This window comes from Balaenoptera physalus (assembly GCF_965194825.1).
Source record: "Balaenoptera physalus genome assembly, contig: HAP1_SCAFFOLD_717, whole genome shotgun sequence".
Lineage (NCBI taxonomy): Eukaryota > Metazoa > Chordata > Mammalia > Artiodactyla > Balaenopteridae > Balaenoptera > Balaenoptera physalus.
In genome coordinates, this window is record NW_028126046.1 from 292,883 (window position 1) to 314,242 (window position 21,360).

A 21,360-nucleotide genomic window follows, 5' to 3' on the forward strand; every position below is an offset into this window, starting at 1 on the left:
TGTGCTTTCTAAAAATTATATAATTTTGAGGAGTTAGGGGTACTGACCTAAAAGAAAGATTCCACCTACAAAGTTATATTACCTACAACATGTCATATCAACTAAATGGATAAAAGTATATAACCTAAATAAAGAACGCATAAAATCTCATTCTCTAAGAATCTACATGTGTAATCAAATTTGAATTACTCTGACAGAGTAATCCATAAATCAACAGATGCTACTCACTCCCCCATAAATTTTTCTCATCTTAACTGAGAAAACATTTAACATCAAACATCTCCTTTACATTTCTACCGTGTTTCTAAGAATTTTTACTCTTTTATTCTAAATGTAAGCCAAATTAACAGAAATCATATCTGTTTTTACATTGTATCTACTGCCTAAGCAAGGTAGCTATGCACTAAAATATAGACTCTTGGAAGTATAAATTTCACAAGAAGTCAGTAATCTCAGTACCACTGATGAAACAAAAAATACTTTTTAAAAAGTTGAATGTATCTAAAGTATTTTGACTGAAATAATCTTAGGCATAAGGGACAAAGTTTTTGAGAACAATTTCCCATGAGAAAGTATGAAATAAATTTTACTGTAATTAAAATTACTTTTAAGGAGGACTAAAAATAAACTTATAATTTACTGTTCTGTTTCATCAGGAAGACAAGCATTTTTCTCATATGCATGAAATCTCTACTTACAAATAGAATATTCATTCATTCAACAAACATTTCTGTGTGCTCACTGTATGCAAAATACTCGCAGCTGCTAAGGACATCACTGGAAGATAGCTGTAAACAGCAGCTACTTCCATCCTGTAACACAGATACGTACCCAGGAGCTGCCACATACTGTAATGGTGTAGCATCTTTCATGACATCCCTTTACCAACATCCCACCCCTAACAAACAGAATGCACTAAAAACGCACTTGTGGTATGAATGAATAGTCAGGAGAAACGTTCAAAATGTTCTCACCTCATCAGCTAAAGAACTATGGCTTAAAGATTACTCAAATTTCCAGCTACCTCTAGACCATGTGATCAAAAATAAATATAAAATCTCAGTTTCCTCATCATCTGCATTACTAAATAATCCTCAAATAATGCTATACTGACCATAAAGACTGAGAAAAAGAAGAAAATATCCTAAATAGAAGAGTTTAGAAGCACAAATTTTCCTTAAAAGTTAGGAGCATAAGGCTTTTGCAGTCAATCCCATGTGAGAACGAACGAGTGTGTCTTCTTGGGTAACTACCTCTCTAAGCCTTGGTTTCCTAATCAGTAAGATGGAGAAAGCAAACCAGTGCCACTGTACTGCGTACAGATTAAACCAAAAAAGTGTATAGAATGTTTAGCCTGTTGTTCGACACAAAAAGAAATTAATACTACTAGCTGAGGAAAAAAAAGTTATAGATCAACTTCTCCTCTAGACAATACATGGTTACAACAAACCAAATTGGACCCTTTTAGACAAAATATCTCACTTTTCTATCTATACTATAAAGTGGTCCATAAATAGCAAACACACTAAATTAGCACAAGTGGTTTTTTTTTTTTTCTTTTAATGCTGCATTCCAGTCTTATCCTACCGTAATTTTCAGAAGCAGTTTTTTTCCTGACACTTGTGAGACAAATGCGTGCACAGCCTAGTATAGGGCAGTGGAGTGCAGAGCTTACCAGCACAGGTTCCGGAACCAAATGGCTTGTGTAAAAATCAAACTCTGCCTCTTACTAACTGTGCTTCCTGAGCACCACTGTGTTACCTCAGCTTCCTTATCCATAAATTGGGTTGAGAATATACCTACCTTCGTAGGTTATAAAATGCTTATAATAAGTACTCAAGTGTCAGCTATTTTATTATAATCATTTTATCACAGTTTGAAATGGAATTTCAAGTTCTCTAGACAGATGATTGAGCTACTGAATAGATTTAGAGACTTTAAGTTTCATGCTACTTCTAACTGACCAGATAACTAAATAAGCTAATCACTTCTATACATCTGTTCCAAAGACAGTAGAATTTGTTGCAAAATCACCTATCGGGGACTTAAAGATGATGTCTACATATGAAGGTAAAGCACTTCACTCAAGAAATCAGACTCAAATAAACCCTGGGTGATGGACCTAGAACATCTGCACATTCTTTGTACCTAAGAAGAGAAAGAGACCATTCACATAAATCAACAAGTTTCTGGTTAACAGGAAAGGAGTCGAGAAAAAACAGCTTTGAAGCACCATCCACACAGTGACAAAGCAACAATAAAAAACCAGGGGGCCTTCCCCGGCGGTCCAGTGGTTAAGACGCCGCGCTCCCACTGCAGGGGGCGCGGGTTCAATCCCTGGTCGGGGAGCTAGGATCCCGCATGCCGTGTGGCACGGCCAAAAAAATAAAAAAATTAAAAAATTAAAAAATTAAAAAAAAAACCAGGGACAGGGCTTCCAGAGCACATGAGGACTCGCTGCACACAGGGTGGCACGTGGGTCAAACCGGTGAACAGGAGTCAGTTAAAGAGCAGAGCAGGCTGGTTAGTGCTAGTCCCGGGCAAAGCTGCCGACCACAGAGTGAAAGTGCGAGCACCCAGAGCCAGAGCAGCAGGGTCCCACTGTGGGATCACTGCACGCAAAGGGTAAATCTTCCGGCAAAGACCTCTGCCTGAAGACCAGCCGCTCTCTTTTTCAGCTCCTCCCCTTGAGCCTCTTTCGAATTTAGCTCCTCCTTCAGTTGCTCTACCTGTCACGACATTGTTATTCTTTTTCACTCATGTGTCAACTTAGGTCTTCTTATTATCTGCTTTTGAGCCAGAGCAGTAACTGGAAATAACAATAACTCATAGAACACAATCAAATCTGTTCCCCTAATTTCCTCTTCAAAGGACCCTAGATGGGCTCACTATTTTCACAGGGTAATGGACAGAAATGTGCTAATCAGCAAATGGGAAGCAGAGATGATATTTTATTTTGTTCTCAAGTTAGAATGATAAATCAAAACTAACAGAAAGTTGGATATGTGAATTTTTAAGTTCTAAAAGTTACATGAAATTGGCCGTAGTCATTGATAACAGATTCTTAAAATAACAGAGGAATATTCTACTGACTTATATGCAGGTATGGGTATCACAGAAAGAAGCCAGAAACTGTATCATTAAAGGAACACTGTTCACTTCTGAGAAATTAGGGAACTAACACAATTGGGATATGGGGGGCAGGGGGAGGGGGAGGAACACTTATTTTCTAGCTAATATTTTATAAGTGAAATTATGATCTTTAAAACACCACAGACCTGATAAACTGATAACTGTAATAAACTAAATCCTCCAATTTGCCTAAAATAGTTCATAGGATCAAAATAAACGCCTTTGGCTCTAAAGAAGGAATACTGTGACTGAGGTTATAATACAGACTGATATGTCTCAGCGATGCCTATCCTACTGTACATACACCCCAAGTGCACGTGGGAAACAATAAACCTGATACACATGGGTCTTCTCCAAGGGAGAGCGCAAAGGGCTTTCCTTTAGGGAACTGTGTTTGAAGGGAAAACACGATTTTATTTAAGCCATTTCAGGAAAAAAAAGGGGAGCTGGATTCAGTCTCTTAGGCTGAATTTGACTTCTAAATTTGTTCACAAGACATAGAGAACACGATGTTTCATATAGTGAGAAAAACTCATCTGGATGTAATCCTACTAATCGCCTCAGAAGTACTGGTAGACATGAAATGTTAAACTGTGATAATACACACTTAGCCTCATACAAGTAATTTTCTTTGAAGTGAAATTTGAAATAACTATACAACATCAGTAATGCTGACTTTAATTCTGGGAAAGTTCTATCTGAAAGAATTACAGTACAAGTATTCTTCCCTGAAGCCTGATAAAACAGCGTGAGGTCCATCATCACTAAAGAAGTAGGAACATGCATCAATTTTTTCAAACCCCATTTAAAAATTACGGTATCACACACCATTACCTTGTTTTTCATAAATTTAGAATGGCTCCGATAGACCTCCATTTGCCTCATTTCTTCCTCTCGTTCTTCAGTACTCAAAGGCCCGTTCGATTTCAGCATCTGAATCTCCTCTTCCAAGTCTCAGAGCCCACGCTCCATAGAGGAAATTTTTGAATCCTGAGGACAAAGGAAGATTTAGACATTAAAGTATTCGCAAAAAGTCAGAGAGGTTGCACAAGTCTGTCTTTACAGATGTGAAATTTAATAAAGATAAACAAATATGGAGAAATATTGCAACTGGTGCCTTGCTTCTAAAATATATCCTTCATGGCCATATGGTGGAGAGGAGGAGGACTGAGATCTATAGTATGATTTTTCCTCTATCCTTTCCTCTGCACCCTTTTGATTAAAATTGAGAGTATTAACTAAAGAAGTAGAAGCAATGGAAAACTAGTTAAAGTTTCTAAGTAACTTATGGTCAACAAACTTCTAGTGAAAACATCTGTAATATTAACAGTAAAACCTTTTCTAGCTATAATATTTTATCGTTTTACTTGACCCCCCTAAAAGGCTTATTTCTGCCCCCAAAGGAGTGGGGAAAAGAGTAAAAAGGTTTCAAAGATTTACACAATAATGCGTATAACCGTTATCTACAATAATAAAGATCTGATAACGTCCCACTGCAGAAAAACAAAGGGATGAATAATTACGTTAACAGTTACACTTTATCACACAGTGGTCCCGCCTTTTCCACAGTTTTACTTTCCGTGGTTCTGCTTTCTGTGGTTTCAGTTACCTGAGGTCAACTGCGGTCAGAAAATATCAAATGGAAAATTCCAGAAAAAAACAATTCAGAAGTTTTAAACTGTGCACCGCTGTTCCAATCAACATGATGAACTCTCACACCATCCCATTCTGTCCCACCGGAACGTGAGTCATCCCTTTGTCCAGTGTACCCGCGCCCGTTAGGCACTCACAGCAGCCATCTCGGTTATCAGATGGACAGTCCTGGCATCACAGTGCTTGTGTTCAAGTGACCATTTTTACGTGACAGTATTTTATTTAATACCGTCCCCAAAGCACAAGAGTAGTATGCTGGCAATTCAGATTTGACAAAGAGAAGCCGTAAGGTGCTTCTTTTAAGTCAAGAGGTGGAAGTTCTCACTAAGAGAAAAAATCATATGCTGAGGTTGCTAAGATCTACAGTCAGAATGAATCTTCCAGCAGTGAAATTGGGATGAAGGAAAAAGAAATTTGTGCCAGTTTTGCTGTTGCACCTCAAACTGCAAAAGTTACGGCTACAGTGCATGACAAGTGCTTAGTTTAGATGAAGAAGGCATTAGATTTGTGCAGTAAGATACTGAGAGAGAGAGAGAGAGAATGAGACCTATTCACATAACTTCCATTACAGCATACTGTTATAACTATTCTATTTTACTATTAATTACTGTTGCTAATCCCTTACACATTGTGCCTAATTTATAAAATTAATCATAGGTATGTATAGGAAAAAACATAGTATATATAGGCTTTGGTACCATCTGTGGTTTCAGGCATCCACTGAGGGTCATGGAACCTATCCCCTGCAGATAAGAGGAGGCTACTTACTGCATTAGTAATCTTACTTATTCGCTATACTTCACCATGCATTTCAAATATCTCATAATGATTTCTAAAAAGAAACGTCACTGTCCTTGTAAATCAGCATCACCACGAATATCACCTCCTAGTACAACATCCGTCTATACTCATTTTCTTGGTTTTGTCTGTCACAGTATCCAGTTTATCCCCAGATTACTTTAGATGTCATCAATTACAGAAAAACTCCTACAAAGAATAGATACTTTTACATCTATAGTTGCATATGCTTATTCACCTAAGAAGTAAAGACCTTAAAGAGCATAAATTCAGTATAGCTTTATTTTATTTGGAATTTTAGAGAAACCATTCCTTTAGGAAGAAATTTTGAGACTGACTTCCTCTTTTCACTTTACCTCAAGCCTGTCTTGACTGACTTTCCTTGTTATCTGAGAGTATGCCGATAAGAGTTAAAGGATTTATCATGAGACACTTACAGCTAGCTATTTTTAGGTTCGGGGGAGAGGCGAGGGCTGTACTCCTCTGACTTGCATTGCATTACCTTTAAAAATAACACAACGAAAATTTTCTTTTACAAATCTATTCAAATGAAACTTACATTTGGTTCAAAATTAAACATATTAAATTAACACAATCAGAGACACTCTAAACCTAAACCAGGATTTTGATTTACTCGTTTAAAACTATCCCGGCCCATGAAGAATAAACAAATAAACGGCTTCAAATGCACTATCTGAAAATCCCAACACAGACAGAGAGGCCGCTCTTGACCAAATCAGACACTCACTATCAAATCATGCACCATAAAATCTGCACCTAAAAAGGGACCATAACTGCAGCTCTGAAAGCCATGAGGCAGAAAAAGAACCTGCCAGGCTACTTTCTGGGATGAGGCCAGAAAATTAACGCCTGATATGTTGGACTAGTTGTAGCACCGACCAGTACTCAGGCTGGGTTTATTTGAGGACAGCCCTTTCCAAGGAGGTTTCTTACTCCTAGAACGTATAATAACTAAATAAATAAATTCTTTATCATCTTACTACTCTATACTTCCCCAGCCCTGGGTCTCCCATCATTAATCAACCAACCCCACTGAGTCCACTGAAATCCTCTTTTCCTTGTTAAATTTCCCAAATGCTCAACTTTTTTTCAAAAGTTGCCTCCCTGCTCTAAGTAAACCCAGGCTTTCCCAAAGGATATAATTTCCCCCAACGCTCTCCATTGAAGTTCACTAATCCACCAGCATCACAGAGTGGCAGGGAGAAGTGTGGGCATCCTCCAGGTTCCTCCATGCTGCTCCCATTTAAAGCTCACACTCCTCTTCACTCTCCCTCCGCACGGCTGCCATCTAGGGGCTTCCCCGTCACTCCCGCCCGCTGAAGAAGTCTTCGGCACCCGGCTGACAATAGATCTCTCCTTCAAATGCCACTCCTGCCAGAATCCTAGGATTTCAATGTCCGAATTCCTTGACATCTGTAATGCCAACGCCCTCATCCTCCGGTCCATTTTAGCTATCCAGTTTACAAGACCACATCACCCAGGCCTCTCCTCCCAGGCCTGACACACCGTCACTCACATTAACTGCTGCTCTTGTATCTCACAGAGTCCTCCACCTCCCTAACTTCTACATTTTCTCCCAACCTGTCCATCCATTCTGAATTCTCTTCCTTCCTATCCAGGCTACATTCCTGGACTCATCATCCCAACTACTCCTTCACCTCCACCCTCAATTCACTTGCATCCCAGTAATTCTGCCATATCTACCCAGCAAAACTCTAACCCTACAGCAGTCCAGTAATTCCTCCCTGCTCCTCCACTGCTAAAGGGAAGAGAAGAAGTTAGAGAAGGGAGAAGGAAGCAGAGGGAAGAAAGTGGGAGAAAGGAGGAGGGAGAGGAGGAGGAGAGAGAAAAGAATATTACGTCACCTTGAAGACAGCTGGGCTCTTTGATTGTCCACCATCACCTCCTTTCCCATGTCCCCCAAAGACCAGTCTAGGTCTTCATGATCCTCTCAAGCTCATGCCACACTCTCAGCATCTCAGCTATTTCATCTGCAATTTCAACATAACATCCACCTGACCCCACTGGGCCACCAGAATCTCAGTCTCTTGCTTCTTAGCAGAATGGCTGGAGGTTAACACAACTTAAAATAGATCTATTGCCAGTTAAAACCAGTACACTTCCCTGTGCCATCAAAAGGCAAGCAAAATAATTCTGTGAACACAGGTACACTCGTGTGTTTTTAGGTTCCAACAGGGATCAGGAAATAACATGTACCAATAAACTTGTGGGAAATGTGAATATGTAATTACACCTTTCTAGAGGCTGTTTACAAGATTATGTTCAAGATTATGAATTGTCTAACTATAAAGAACCCAGAATCCACTAATTTGGTATTTGTTTGGTAAACCCTTTCCCCAGTGAGAATAAAGATGTATACAACAATCAAAACAAAGTTTTAAGAGGAAATCTTCTAAATTAAGAGAACCATTCTGATAACTGTACTTGAGAAGCATCTATTTACATAAAACTATTTATATACCAAAAACTAAAGACTCTTGCCACATCAACAAATATTAAATGAAGGCACATGATGCAAAACACCGTGTCAAATTTTTTAGGGGATACAAAGAAGTTAAAAAAAGAGACAGAGAGGGAAGGAGGGGGAGAGGGAGGGGTCCCTATCTGTAAGAGTCTTCTAGCTCTTGCAAGAAGGAATATGTTGTTAATAAAAATAATAATAGCATAGCAGCTAACACTGACTGAATGTTTACTATGTGCCAGGTCCTGTTTAAAGTGTTTTACTCGTTTTAACTAATTTAAACCACAAAAGAACCCATGGGATAGGTACTATTGTTATCACCATTTATCAATAAAGAAATTAAGGTATGGAGAGGTTAGCTTACTTGTTCTATGTCATACAAAGCCAGGTTTTGAATCCAGGGAATTTAACACAGAAGGCAAGCGCTTAGTCACCAATCACCGTAACATTCAGCCTAAAGATTTCTAACTACTCAGTAACTTAAAGCAGAAGTTTTCAAAGTATAGTCCGTGAAAGCCTGGGGGTGCCTCCTAGCCCTTTTGAGAAGTCAAAACTATTTTCATAATAATACTATGACTTTATGTGCCTTTTCCACTGTGTTAACACGTGCACTAAAGGTATAAAGGACAGGCAAAAGCGCTCGTGCCTCTGGACAACAGCGCCAAACCGTGCTAGCCGTCAGTGTATTCTTCAGTGTCAGCACTCTCAGACAAAAAAGAAAAATAAGAAAGAACATTTTTAAAACACTGGCTCACTTAGGAATGTCCCTGGTGACTTTTCATATGCTCAGCCCTTGAGTATGTATCTCTGTACCATGCTGTGTGACGACACAGGAAGGGGCCAGGCCCGGCTGCTGCACCTGGGTGTGACGCTGCTCCCAGGACAGCACTGGGTGCTCTGTGAGCTGCAAGCCCAATCAGGTACTTTTTTCACGGAACCCTATTCTTAACTCGAGAGAAGAACTGACACACAAACTTGGTATTTGGCGGACATTTTCTTAAAAAAAAATGAAATGAGTCATTTTAAGAGAATAAGGGGCCCTGATATCAAAAGGTTTGAGAACAGCTGACTCCAAGAAATGCTGGACAAGAGGAAACGAAACTGAAGTTCTTTTAATGTGTCATTTTCATTAAGTCTTACTATTTCTTCTCAGTCTACAAAATGAGCGAACTATTATTACATACCACTTTCTTAAACTCACACATTAAAATGTGAAATGACACATAAGATTCCTTAGGAAGTTCTCACTTACCTTCATTTCGATAACAGTTTGCAGAGCTTTAGTTTTGGCAGAATCGGGGGCACTCTCAAATCTCTGATGCATCTCCTATACAAGAGAAGCAAAAAAGAGAGTAAGTGCCCTCCTTTTCACTCTCATTTTTTCAAGAGGGGAGTGGAGGGGCGAGGGAGTAGTAGTTACATGCAAAGATGACTACCCCGGCCTTGTAAGACACTCTGATCCACTTTCTGTCTTCCTGACCTTTCCCTGTGGACCAGGGAGCACACAGACTGCATTCAGGCTAAGGGGTACAGGCGGGTCCCCGTCTCTGCACACCTGGTTATACACGGTAAGTCACACAGACCCCAGCCACCACAAGAGGTGAAGCTCCGGCACATCCCCAGGTTGTGTGTCACTCTTCCACAGGACTCCAAGACATATTATCAGAACTCCAAACAATCCAAAAAGGGGATTAGAAATAGTCCCTTTTTAAAAGGAGAAATCAGGACTTCCCTGGTGGCGCAGTGGTTAGGAATCCGCCTGCCGATGCAGGGGACACGGGTTCGAGCCCTGGTCCGGGAAGATCCCACATGCCGCAGAGCAACTAAGCCCGTGCGTCACAACTAGTGAGCCTGCGCTCTAGAGCCCATGAGCCACAACTACTGAAGCCCGCGCGCCTAGAGCCCGTGCTCCGCAACAAGAAAGGCCACCGCAATGAGAAGCCTGCGCACTGCAACGAAGACCCAACACAGCCAAAAAGAAATAAATTTATTTTAAAAAAAAGAAAAAGGAGGAATCAAAGTAGCCACAGTCCGCACTGCACAAAACAACTGAAAGCATTTGTGTGGACAACCTCCTTTGCATAGCATCCTCCCCCAGAGCAACAACCACCGGGCTACCTACGATGGAAATCTCTCTCCAGAGGGGCTACAATCAGAAAAAAAAAGAAGGTAAGACTGCTGAACAAGTTTCCTAAACAGTCTACAGGTAGCAAATGGCAGAAAAACATAGCTATTTTTTTCAGTCCAAATGTCAGTGCGTTCAGGATCAGAAAGGAAGGAAGGAGATGGCAGAATATCACAGTTAGGGTCTTCAAGGATCACCCTGAAGTTACCAGACCTCCTCAGGCTATTTTCTTGTTAGATTCTGAGAATGTCTCTGAGTCAGCCAGTACTTCCAGAGTACCCTGGTACAGCCCCTAGTGATGGCAGAGAATACAGATGGATATTTTCCATCTGAACAGTGCTGGTGAAATTCTAGCCCTGCCCTCTGCTCTGCCCATTTGACATGTATATAGATGTTTACTAGGTCACTCAAACTTATTTCATCCAAAACAAAACTCGTCATTTTCTCCTCTTTAACCTAGCCCCTCCTCTGAAGACTGATGAGTCTTGCCCATCTCCTTAAATGGCATTACCCTCCCGGTGGTTCAAGCCAAACAGCACAGTGTCTCCTTTCATTCCTCCCACATCTTCACTTCCTACCACCTTCTAGAGCAGGTCCTAATTGTTCCAGCTTCAAAAGATTTCTTGAATTTATCATTTCACTCCATTTCCAGCCTAGTTTAAGCCTAGATTACTACAACAGCCTCGAGTTAAGTTTCCTTTCATTTCCTCTGTCCATTTTAAAGAAAGCAATGGTGTACTCTAGATAAAGCATCAACAAATCACGGCAATAGTCTGTTTTCAATCCTTCAACGAGTTTCCTATTTACTTCTCACCCTCTACAAGGTCAACACAATCTGATCATAACAGACAGAAGACTAGCCCTCCTGTCATAAACTATGTTAAAATTAGACAAAAATGCATAAAGCAACTGTTTTCAGACGCTGGAAAACAAGCAGCACAGGAGTATGATCCTTGAGAGAAGAGAAACTAACAAGGTTATGGTCCGGACTTGCTATCCAATATGTGATGCAGGGAGAGGAAGACCAAACAGAAAACAGCAGTCCCGCAGAGCTCAGAAGACAGATCAGTGGGTAAGAGTCCCAAAGACAGGAGAAATGTGCAGAGCAGAATGACACAGAGGAAGAAGCTAGCCAGAAAAGCAGCAGTGTCTGATCTGACAGGGGTCCCCTGGAGTCTTTGACCAAATACTAAGCCTGCATGTACAGGGAAAGACTCCACAGTGTCAAAGAACAACTACCAGAGAGCTATGAGTTGAGCAACTACCTGAACTCACATGGGGCTGGGAAGAATTCAAGCTCCAAAGAGCCAGAGTGGAGAGAACATCAGAGGCACTGAGCAGAGACACCAGAAAGGCCACGTCTTAGGAGTAGAGACAGTCTAGCCCTGGAGGGAAGGCTACCTAGACTAGAGCCAACAGAGTGTAAAAGCAAGTCTCCTTAAGGATCGAGTTAATCCACAATTAACCCCTGCAAGATAAAACACTTCATTAAGACAGTAAAATGCAGAACACATTAATCCAGGACAAAATCTGAACACATTAGTTCAGGCCATAATCACCTCTCACCTGCATTAAAACAACAAACTCATCAGTTACCCCCCAGCCTCCAGTCTGTCCACACTGAATCTACTCCCTACACTGTAAACAGGTGATAAATTGGGCGCACAGATATTAGGGAAATTTCCAAATGCTTTACAGTGAAACTATTACAATTTCATTTTAAACTCTAGCAAGCATATCAGCAATATATAAGGAAAGAAATCCATTTGAATAAAAAAAAAATCCTCCTCTGCTAAGGAACTAGGGTGCACTTTAAACCATTCGCAGGCATAAAGCTTTCCTGTTAAGAGCTTGTAAAACCTATCAGTCCTAACAGATCTCCATTCAAAGGCCTGCGCATTAAAGCTCATTATGAACACATCCTGCAGTCAGTGGGCTGACCAACTCCCCTTTCCCAGAGAGCACATCGAGCCTCTGACTCCTGCACTGGTAATAAAGGGAGAGGACTCTGGGAATAAAAAAGAATGTACCATTCAGACAAATGTAAGAAGTCGAATGTGCTAGTGCTTGCTTTATTTCGCTCTTTTTAGCCTGAAAATTTTCACTCTACACAAATTAAAGAAAGCCCAGAGATTCATACAGGTAGAATTATCTGGATCTTGTTATACTGTCAACTGTGGTACACGGTAGAAAATGTGTTCAGTTCCTCTCACTGATTTAATAAAGAATAATGACTAGAGAAAGAAAACAAACAAGTTAGGAACAAAATTTCTCCGTCGTTAGTAGTTTCTTTCTTTTTAAAAGTAAGTCAACATTTACTTACACAACTGAGAGAAAGGAGCATTTGTGACTGAAAAGTAGTAGTTATGTCTGAAATTTCTTTCTTTCAAGTTTCACGTTTTAGCCTCCAGCACCCTTGGTTCAAGGGTAGACGTCCCTTCAGCAGATTTCAATCCTCCACACAAGTTCTGGGCTTACTGTACTCCACACGGAGAAGTGAAGAAGGAACCCTCACTACTCCTCCTGTACCTCAACTCCGCCGTTGTCAGACAGCACTGCACTTTGACCCTTTACCATCTCAAGTAACAGCATGCTTCTGAGAAAACATATCTTCCTGTCAAAATGGAAATGAGGTACAAATGACACAACAACAAAAAAAAGATGAGGAAGGATAACCTGAATCAGTAAGTTATGCGATGCAACTGTTCACACTTTCCAAAATCACTAGGAAAGGGAAAACTAACTAGGGACCTTTTTTCTTTTTTAATTCTTCCTACTCTTTGTCCAAGGTTTCTATTTTTTTTCTATATATGTTTATTTCTCTTTTCTTCCCTCTAACCTCCTCTGCTCTTACCTGACAACTGCCAAAGATACAGATGGGCATTCCTCAGACATGTTAGAGCCAAAATTCCTAGCCTAGAACCTAGTTAAAGAATAGGGCTTTTTTTTTTTTTTAAACATCTTTATTGGAGTATAATTGCTTTACAATGGTGTGTTAGTTTCTGCTTTATAACAAAGTGAATCAGCTATACATATACATATATCCCCATATCTGACACCTTTTTTTTTAACATCTTTATTGGAGTATAATTGCTTTATAATGGTGTGTTAGTTTCTGCTTTATAACAAAGTGAATCAGTTACACATATACATATGTTCCCATATCTTTTCCCTCTTGCGTCTCCCTCCCTCCCACCCTCCCTATCCCACCTCTCTAGGTGGTCACAAAGCACCGAGCTGATCTCCCTGTGCTATGCGGCTGCTTCCCACTAGCTATCTATTTTACGTTTGGTAGTGTATATATGTCCATGCCACTCTCTCACTTTGTCACAGCTTACCCTTCCCCCTCCCCATATCCTCAAGTCCATTCTCTAGTAGGTCTGTGTCTTTATTCACGTCGTGCCCCTGGGTTCTTCATGACCTTTTTTTTTTTTTTCCTTAGATTCCATATATATGTTAGCATACGGTATTTGTTTTTCTCTTTATGACTTACTTCACTCTGTATGACAGACTCTAGGTCCATCCACCTCACTACAAATAACTCAATTTCATTTCTTTTTATGGCTGAGTAATATTCCACTGTATATATGTGCCACATCTTCTTTATCCATTCATCTGTTGATGGACACTTAGGTTGCTTCCATGTCCTGGCTATTGTAAATAGAGCTGCAATGAACATTCTGGTAACATGACTCTTTTTGAATTATGGTTTCCTCAGGGTATATGCCCAGTAGTGGGATTGCTGGGTTGTATGGTAGTTCTATTTTTAGTTTTTTAAGGAACCTCCATACTGTGCTCCATAGTGGCTATATCAATTTACATTCCCACCAACAGTGCAAGAGGGTTCCCTTTTCTCCACACCCTCTCCAGCATTTATTGTTTGTAGATTTTTTGATGATGGCCATTCTGACTGGTGTGAGATGATATCTCATTGTAGTTTTGATTTGCATTTCTCTAATGATTAATGATGTTGAGCATTCTTTCATGTGTTTGTTGGCAATCTGTATATCTTCTTTGGAGAAATGTCTATTTAGGTCTTCTGCCCATTTTTGGATTGGGTTGTTTGTTTTTTTGATATTGAGCTGCATGAGCTGCTTGTAAATTTTGGAGTTTAATCCTTTGTCAGTTGCTTCATTTGCAAATATTTTCTCCCATTCTGAGGGTTGTCGTCTCATCTTGTTTATGGTTTCCTTTGCTGTGCAAAAGCTTTTAAGTTTCATTAGGTCCCATTTGTTTATTTTTCTTTTTATTTCCATTTCTCTAGGAGCTGGGTCAAAAAGGATCTTGCTGTGATTTATGTCATAGAGTGTTCTGCCTATGTTTTCCTCTAAGAGTTTGATAGTGTCTGGCCTTATATTTAGGTCTTTAATCCATTTTGAGTTTATTTTTGTGTATGGTGTTAGGCAGTGTTCTAATTTCATTCTTTTACATGTACCTGTCCAGTTTTCCCAACACCACTTATTGAAGAGGCTGTCTTTTCTCCACTGTATATTCTTGCCTCCTTTATCAAAGATAAGGTGACCATATGTGCGTGGGTTTATCTCTGGGCTTTCTATCCTGTTTCATTGATCTATATCTCTGTTTTTGTGCCAGTACCATACTGTCTTGATTACTGTAGCTTTGTAGTGTTGTCTGAAGTCAGGGAGCCTGATTCCTCCAGCTCCGTTTTCCGTTGTCAAGATTGCTTTGGCTATTCGGGGTCTTTTGTGTTTCCATACAAATTGTGAAATTTTTTGCTCTAGTTCTGTGAAAAATGCCAGTGGTAGTTTGATAGGGATTGCATTGAATCTGTAGATTAAGAGTAGGGCTTTTAAACCTCAAACACTGCTGCAAATCTTAACATGAGAGCAGTTGCACTAAACAAGGTTTGTTGACTAAAATATTATAGAGACCAAAATTAACATACGTGTAAATGTTTTAAAACAAATTAGTATTTTAATTTTTTTTTTTTTTTTTTTGGCCATGTCGTGCATCATGCGGATCTTAGTTCCCCGAGCAGGAATCGAACCCGTGGCCCCTGCAGTGGAAGCGCGGAATCCTAACGACTGGACTGCCAGGGAATTCCCAACAAATTAGTATTTTATTCATCACAATAGGATCTACATTTCAAAAAAACAGGAGCACATATAGAACTGAAATATTTATTCAGCCTATAGACAATGCTTGGTATGCATATGGATAGTCAATCCAAAAATTCCATAGCCAATTCAGGTATGTTCTGCCAACAGACTGAGAACCAAACTTTGGTGTATCACGGAATCACCTGTAAAGCCTGTTAAAACTCCATACGCCTGGCCCCAGGCACTAACCACGTCTTGACTGTAGTTCAGTATGTGTCCAATAGATGTCTTCACGCTTCTATCCATCAAAGGAAAGGCACTCCAGTAAACAATACAAAATCTAACAATAAGTCACGTAACAATGTAATTTCAGTACAAACAGAAAATACAATGCTTAATTTAATTTTTGTTTCTCTTCTTTGGCTTTTATTTGGGGGAATTATTTACCTGCTATCTCCAGAATCATGTTCATAAACAAAATGGAAAACTAATCACAAATGTTCCTGGATATGAATGCCATTTTAATGTTACTGTATTTCATCAAATCTAAGATGCCACTGATTGTAAGGTAAACCACTGTTTAATGTGCTGGAAAGAAAAGAAGAAAATGCCTCCAAATAAACCATGACCCAAGCTTCTATCATTCAGAATTTTTGTTTTATACTGATTGCAAGACCCTTTTTTACTTATTTAACCATAAAGTTTAATCATATATCATTTTGAACTGTTTTATAACTTTCTCCATACCAATAACTGTTTCAATGCTGGTTCACAGCATAATATTACTGAAGACATACTGAACAACAGCTAAAGTTAACATGAGAAATAGCAACAATACTCACAACATTGACTAAAATGAGCAGCTGTTAACCGTTTGTGAGTACACAGGCAAACAAATCACGTAGGACTGTGGCCTTGCTGACAGAGATTTTAAGATGCCATCAAGGATAAGACTTATTAACTCAATTTCATACTGTTGAGATGGGGAAAACTATGAGTCTTGGAACTGATGAAAACCCGCTTTTTAAAAAGATGGACAATAATCCAATAATAATAAAACCTATGGATATCCCAGTGTTGCCAGCTCTCAATTCTTTCTGCCTTTCTTGACACACTAGTGATATAATGCACAATAGCCATTTCAAGTCACCACTCACCCAACCTAGAGTTGTTAAGTTCTTTATTAGACTTCCTTGTTCACTCGTAATTCTCCCTCCCCCATTTATTCTCAACACAGCCAGAGTAGATTTTAAAAGCTAAACTAGATCACTCCCTTGGTTAAACATTGGTGCAGTTTTCTCTTGCACTTTGAAAAAAATTGTTGCATTACCTGCAGGGATCCTGAAGGCAGGTGCTTTGTCTCCTAGAGGGCATGGATTTTTGTTTTGTTCACTGCTACTATATTTCCTTGTGCTCTGCACATGGGTTAGTGTCCAATAAATATCTGATGAATGCAATGAATGACTCTGGCCCTGGCTACCTCTTCAACCTCTCATCTCATGCCTGTTTTCCCCTTAGACAATATGCTTTTGTCCTCTAGTCTCCTTGCTGTCTCCTGAAAACTTCTCATCCGGCCTTTGAAACTGTTAACCTTCTTCATGAAATGATTTTACCCAAATGCTCAGCAAGACTGTTTCAACTTTCTTCACATCTCCCTTAAAGGGCACCTCCTCAAAGATGCTTACCCTGTTTATCCCCTCTCCCAACCTAATTAGACTCAACTAATTTATTTCCTCTCATAATTATGTTTATTGTCTCTCACCAGATTTTTAAGTTCTAGGAGGGCACAGACCATGTGTTCTGACATGAAAAATGTATACCCAGCGTGTATCCCAGGGTCACATACATTCTAGAAGCTCAATGGATGTTTGTTGAGTAATGAGCAAAGAAAGGCTGTGCCGAGTGCCTCTAGCACCTTGTCACTCTGGAAACGAAACAGTCAAGCCACATGTTACAAAGCTTTACTCCAAATTACCATTTTAGCTTCTGTTACCTGTATTTTCTAACATACACAAATTTAATTGTTTAAGCCTCCTGCTATGGCAATAAAAGATTCTTTCCTGTCTCAAGATTGTATTAAAACCTTTTTCTTACATTCTCTTCTAGTGTTGTTATTTTTTAACAAGTAGCTCTTTATTTCATCTAGAACTTAATTTGATGTAACTATGTACTGTTTTCCAAATAGATGGCGATTATTCCCAAACATGTATCATATGCTTAAAACTATATTATTTCTGGGTTCTATTCTGTCTCATCAATCTAGCTATCTATTACTGTGCCAGTACCACAGATTTTAATATCACTGGGTTTGAAACACATATATCATGAGCTGCTTAAACAAGTGTTCCCGCACTGTTCTTCCTGCAAAGAAACTGCAACATCATTTGGGCACGTGTCAAGAATATTCCTATTGGGATTACACTAAATTCACAGAGTTGGGGGAAAGCAGCATCTTTATATTAATGTTCCCATCTACATTGTAATGAAAATTTAGCCCTATCCTTTCCATTACCGTTACTGATATTATTTATTCCATTTTCCTTATCTAACAGCACTGCCTAACACTTCCAGAATAATGTAAATACTGATGAACAGTATCTTTGCCTCTCCCTAACTTTAATGGATGCGTCTTAGTATATGTCAGAGTAAGCGCAATTCTGGCTACTAGTTTAAAATATGTTTATAATACACATTTACTGAATTGTTTTATTTAAATCATGCTATAAAGGTATCATTCAATTCTTATTTTTAGTTCATTTGGTTTAGTTTTCAAAGTGTCTAACATTTTATCTAATGTCTCTGAGATAGCTATCAAACACTACGAGGTTATCTTTTCCTTTCACCTATTACAAATTATAACTGTGAATGACATATTGAGCCATTCTGGATTCCTAGAATAAACTCCTTTTGGTCAGAATATTATCCTTTTATCATAATGCTGATTTTATCTGCCAATATCTTATTTATAACTTCTATACCTAAACTCATAAGCAAAACTGGTTTGGGGTTTTAGTCTGTTTTCTAACCTTCGTTAGGTTTTAGTATCCAGTGGTCACACTGGAGAAAAAAGAATTGGAAAAGCTATCCTTCTTTCTGTAAGCTCCAGGCTTAAACTTCTTTCCCTACATTTCAACTTATTCAACCAACATTTCTTGAGTACCCACTGTGCATTTGTTAAGACACTGACAAGATAAAATTTCATATATATATATATATATATATATATATATATATATATATATATATATATATATATATATATATATATATCTACATCCTTGGTACAAAAAATTAAGTGAACAATGAAGAAACACACATGGAAGTATACTATAATATTACTGGCTCATCTACATATATGTATAGAGCTGCACAAGGAAGACTTCACAGAAGAACTGAAATTTGAGCTAAGTCTTGAAGGCAAGTAGGAGAAAAAGAAAGGAGAACCAGCATTCTAAACATGTGTTCCTGAAGCAATCACTTCTACTTGCTCTTAAATAATTTTAATCCATAGGACTGTGTTTCCTGTAAGATGACACTACATTATTAATGGCAACTGGAATTGTGTATTGATACAACTAACAAGGCCTATATTTCTTTCCACATTATGTTCAGAAGTGGGACTTAATATTTGTAGAGCTTGTTACTTCAAAATTAGTCTTAAATTCATGTTTTTTCCTACTACTTGTTCAAATTCACCATATTGCTGGTTGTTCTCTGCCAGAATAACACTGTGGCTTTTCATATCCTTAACTATTCACTATTTATTAACTCCAAAACTCAAAAATAAATGGGCACAGGTTGAAATATTCAGAACAGAAGGAGTAAAAACGTAACATTCAAAGTTCATCACGATGCTGGTAGGGTTTTCATGCTGCATGCTATTTGAGATGATTACACCTTCTCTTACAATATTCTATGGCCAGGCTCCAGGTTACCTCATTAAAATATAAACTCTTTAAGTAAACTGAAAGAAACTCAGGATGGTGCCTACAACACAGCAGTTGATAGAAAATTTTCTAAAACAATACAGTCCAGTAATTTGAAGATTGTAACATACATAGCTGCAGATTAACCGTAAAAATACAGTATATGCTTCTGGGAGGATAAACTGGTCCAATCACTCTGGGAGACAAGACTGATATTCAGAGTTTTGAAAACGTACACACCCTGAGCAAATTCATTTCTGGAAATTTATGCTAAAGACAACAATTAATGTACAGGGATATATGGTTAGGGATATTCTGTGCAGCACAGTTTTATAATAATGAAAAATTAACAGCAGTCTAAATTTTCAACAGTAAGAAGTATAAATAAATGCAACAGAACATTATAAATTCAACTGAAATTACAAAACTCTACATGTACTGACAAAGAAAGATGTTCAAGACAAATTATTAAGAAAAGCGGGTAACATTACCCGCATCATGCATTATGCATCGCTGCACTACCCAATACAGTAGCCACTACCTACACTGAGATACTTAAATTTAAATTTGATTAATTGAATTTAATTTTAAATTAGTTATATTTAAATGAAATTTAAATTTCAGTTCCTCAGTCACACTAACCACATTTCAACTGCTCAACAGTCACACGCAGCCAGTGGCTACCATATTGCAGAGAGCAGATACAGACCGCCGCCATCATCAGGGGAAGTCGCTGTTTTGCTGCTTTTAACCGCCTTTCTCACCCTTCATTTAAAAAGGGATTATTCAGACTGGCACTGAAATAGTTCTGAGATTTTTTTTCCCCCTATCCAAATGTGAAAATTATCTGAAGACTCTGACCTCATACAGAGAAGTAGAGCTGTCATTTTTTTTTAATTCAATGTAAGATGAATTCTTCACTTAAGCTTTCTTAAAATGAAGCATTACATAGAAAAGTGAAAAATTATCAGTAGACACAGTGGTCAGCTAAAGTCTGAGTTTCCTCTCTAAAAATAAGTGACAGCATACCTCTGTATCATTCCCTCTAGCTGTGCCTCCAGGGCAGCAAATAATTTTTATCACCTATCTTTTACAGCAAGGCAACAGTTTCCATGGAAACCACAGGGCAAACATCCATTACTGCTGCCTAGGACTTTATAAGCACACCGAAACTGAGGGAATCGCTTACTTTCAATTATTAATATTTTAAAATTGAGCAGTAGTTAGCTACTTTAATTCTGGTTTTGTTGTGTGTGTCTCTATGAACAAATCAATACATGAGGAACAAATCAAGAAAATTCTGTGCCCCTCTAGCAACAAAATGAGTCTACAGAAATCAGGAGGGGGGAAAAAAACCCCAGAAAGGTATTAAACCAGTATACATGCCAGCCAATGTCATCTCATACAAGACAGCAAATCAGAACAGAAATCAGTGCAGAACTTAGGTAAGAAAGAAGAAATTCCCTTGCACTAGCTCAGGAGAGCATATAAATTTATCTAAGTCAAAATGCTGACTAATCAGGAAAAAAAGACAGTCATAACAACTGAGAAAGTGGCCACTCACCTCTCTCAACAGAGCGTTCTCTTTTTCCTTCTGCTCCAAAAGGCTTTCGAGGCGGTGGACATGCATCTCTGCCTCTGCCAGCCTCCTTGTTCTCTCATGGTCCTCCTCAGTAGCCTTAGCAGAAAGCCCCTTGCTCTGCAACATCTCCAGAAGCTTCTTGTGGATTCGTCCCGAGCGTTCAGGGTTTGCTTCTGAGTCTCAATCCGCAGCTCCATCTCCTCCAGAGTCTTTCGAAGGAGGAACAGCTCCTTGGCCTGCCGCTCATGCTCAGTGTGCAGCCTCTGAAAGTTCTCCTCTGTCAGCTCTGCCACGCAAGGCTCACCAGTCCTACTGTTACTATCCTGTTGAAACAGCTGGTTCAGGTCCCTCTGGATCCGCAATTCATCCTGGAGAGCCTGGACTGTCATTTGCATGTGCTGGTATAAAGACAAAAAAGAAAACCCAAATGAGCTTTCCTCCTCAAGTAGCAGAAACAAAGCAGACTACGGGGAATGAGAAAGCAGCTACCACAGCTCTCAGAACCCTGCATTTAGCAAATGAGGATTCACATTATTCTGTTTTACACTGTCTTTAAAACTGATTGAGATAATCTGTAAAAT

The 21,360-nt window shown here is 39.0% G+C and overlaps 1 pseudogene across 1 annotated transcript in view; it reads right to left on the reverse strand.

Moving 5' to 3' along the window:
• The window catches only part of LOC309653626 (ELKS/Rab6-interacting/CAST family member 1-like), a 176,968-nt pseudogene that overhangs the window by 81,141 nt on the left and 74,467 nt on the right, over nt 1-21,360 (reverse strand). Inside the window, exons 4-6 of the transcript XR_014268837.1 lie at nt 20,762-21,177; nt 9,339-9,413; nt 3,967-4,122 (exon numbers count right to left, since the gene is read on the reverse strand). The product of XR_014268837.1 is annotated as an ELKS/Rab6-interacting/CAST family member 1-like (transcript). The remainder of the gene's footprint in view (nt 1-3,966; nt 4,123-9,338; nt 9,414-20,761; nt 21,178-21,360) is intronic.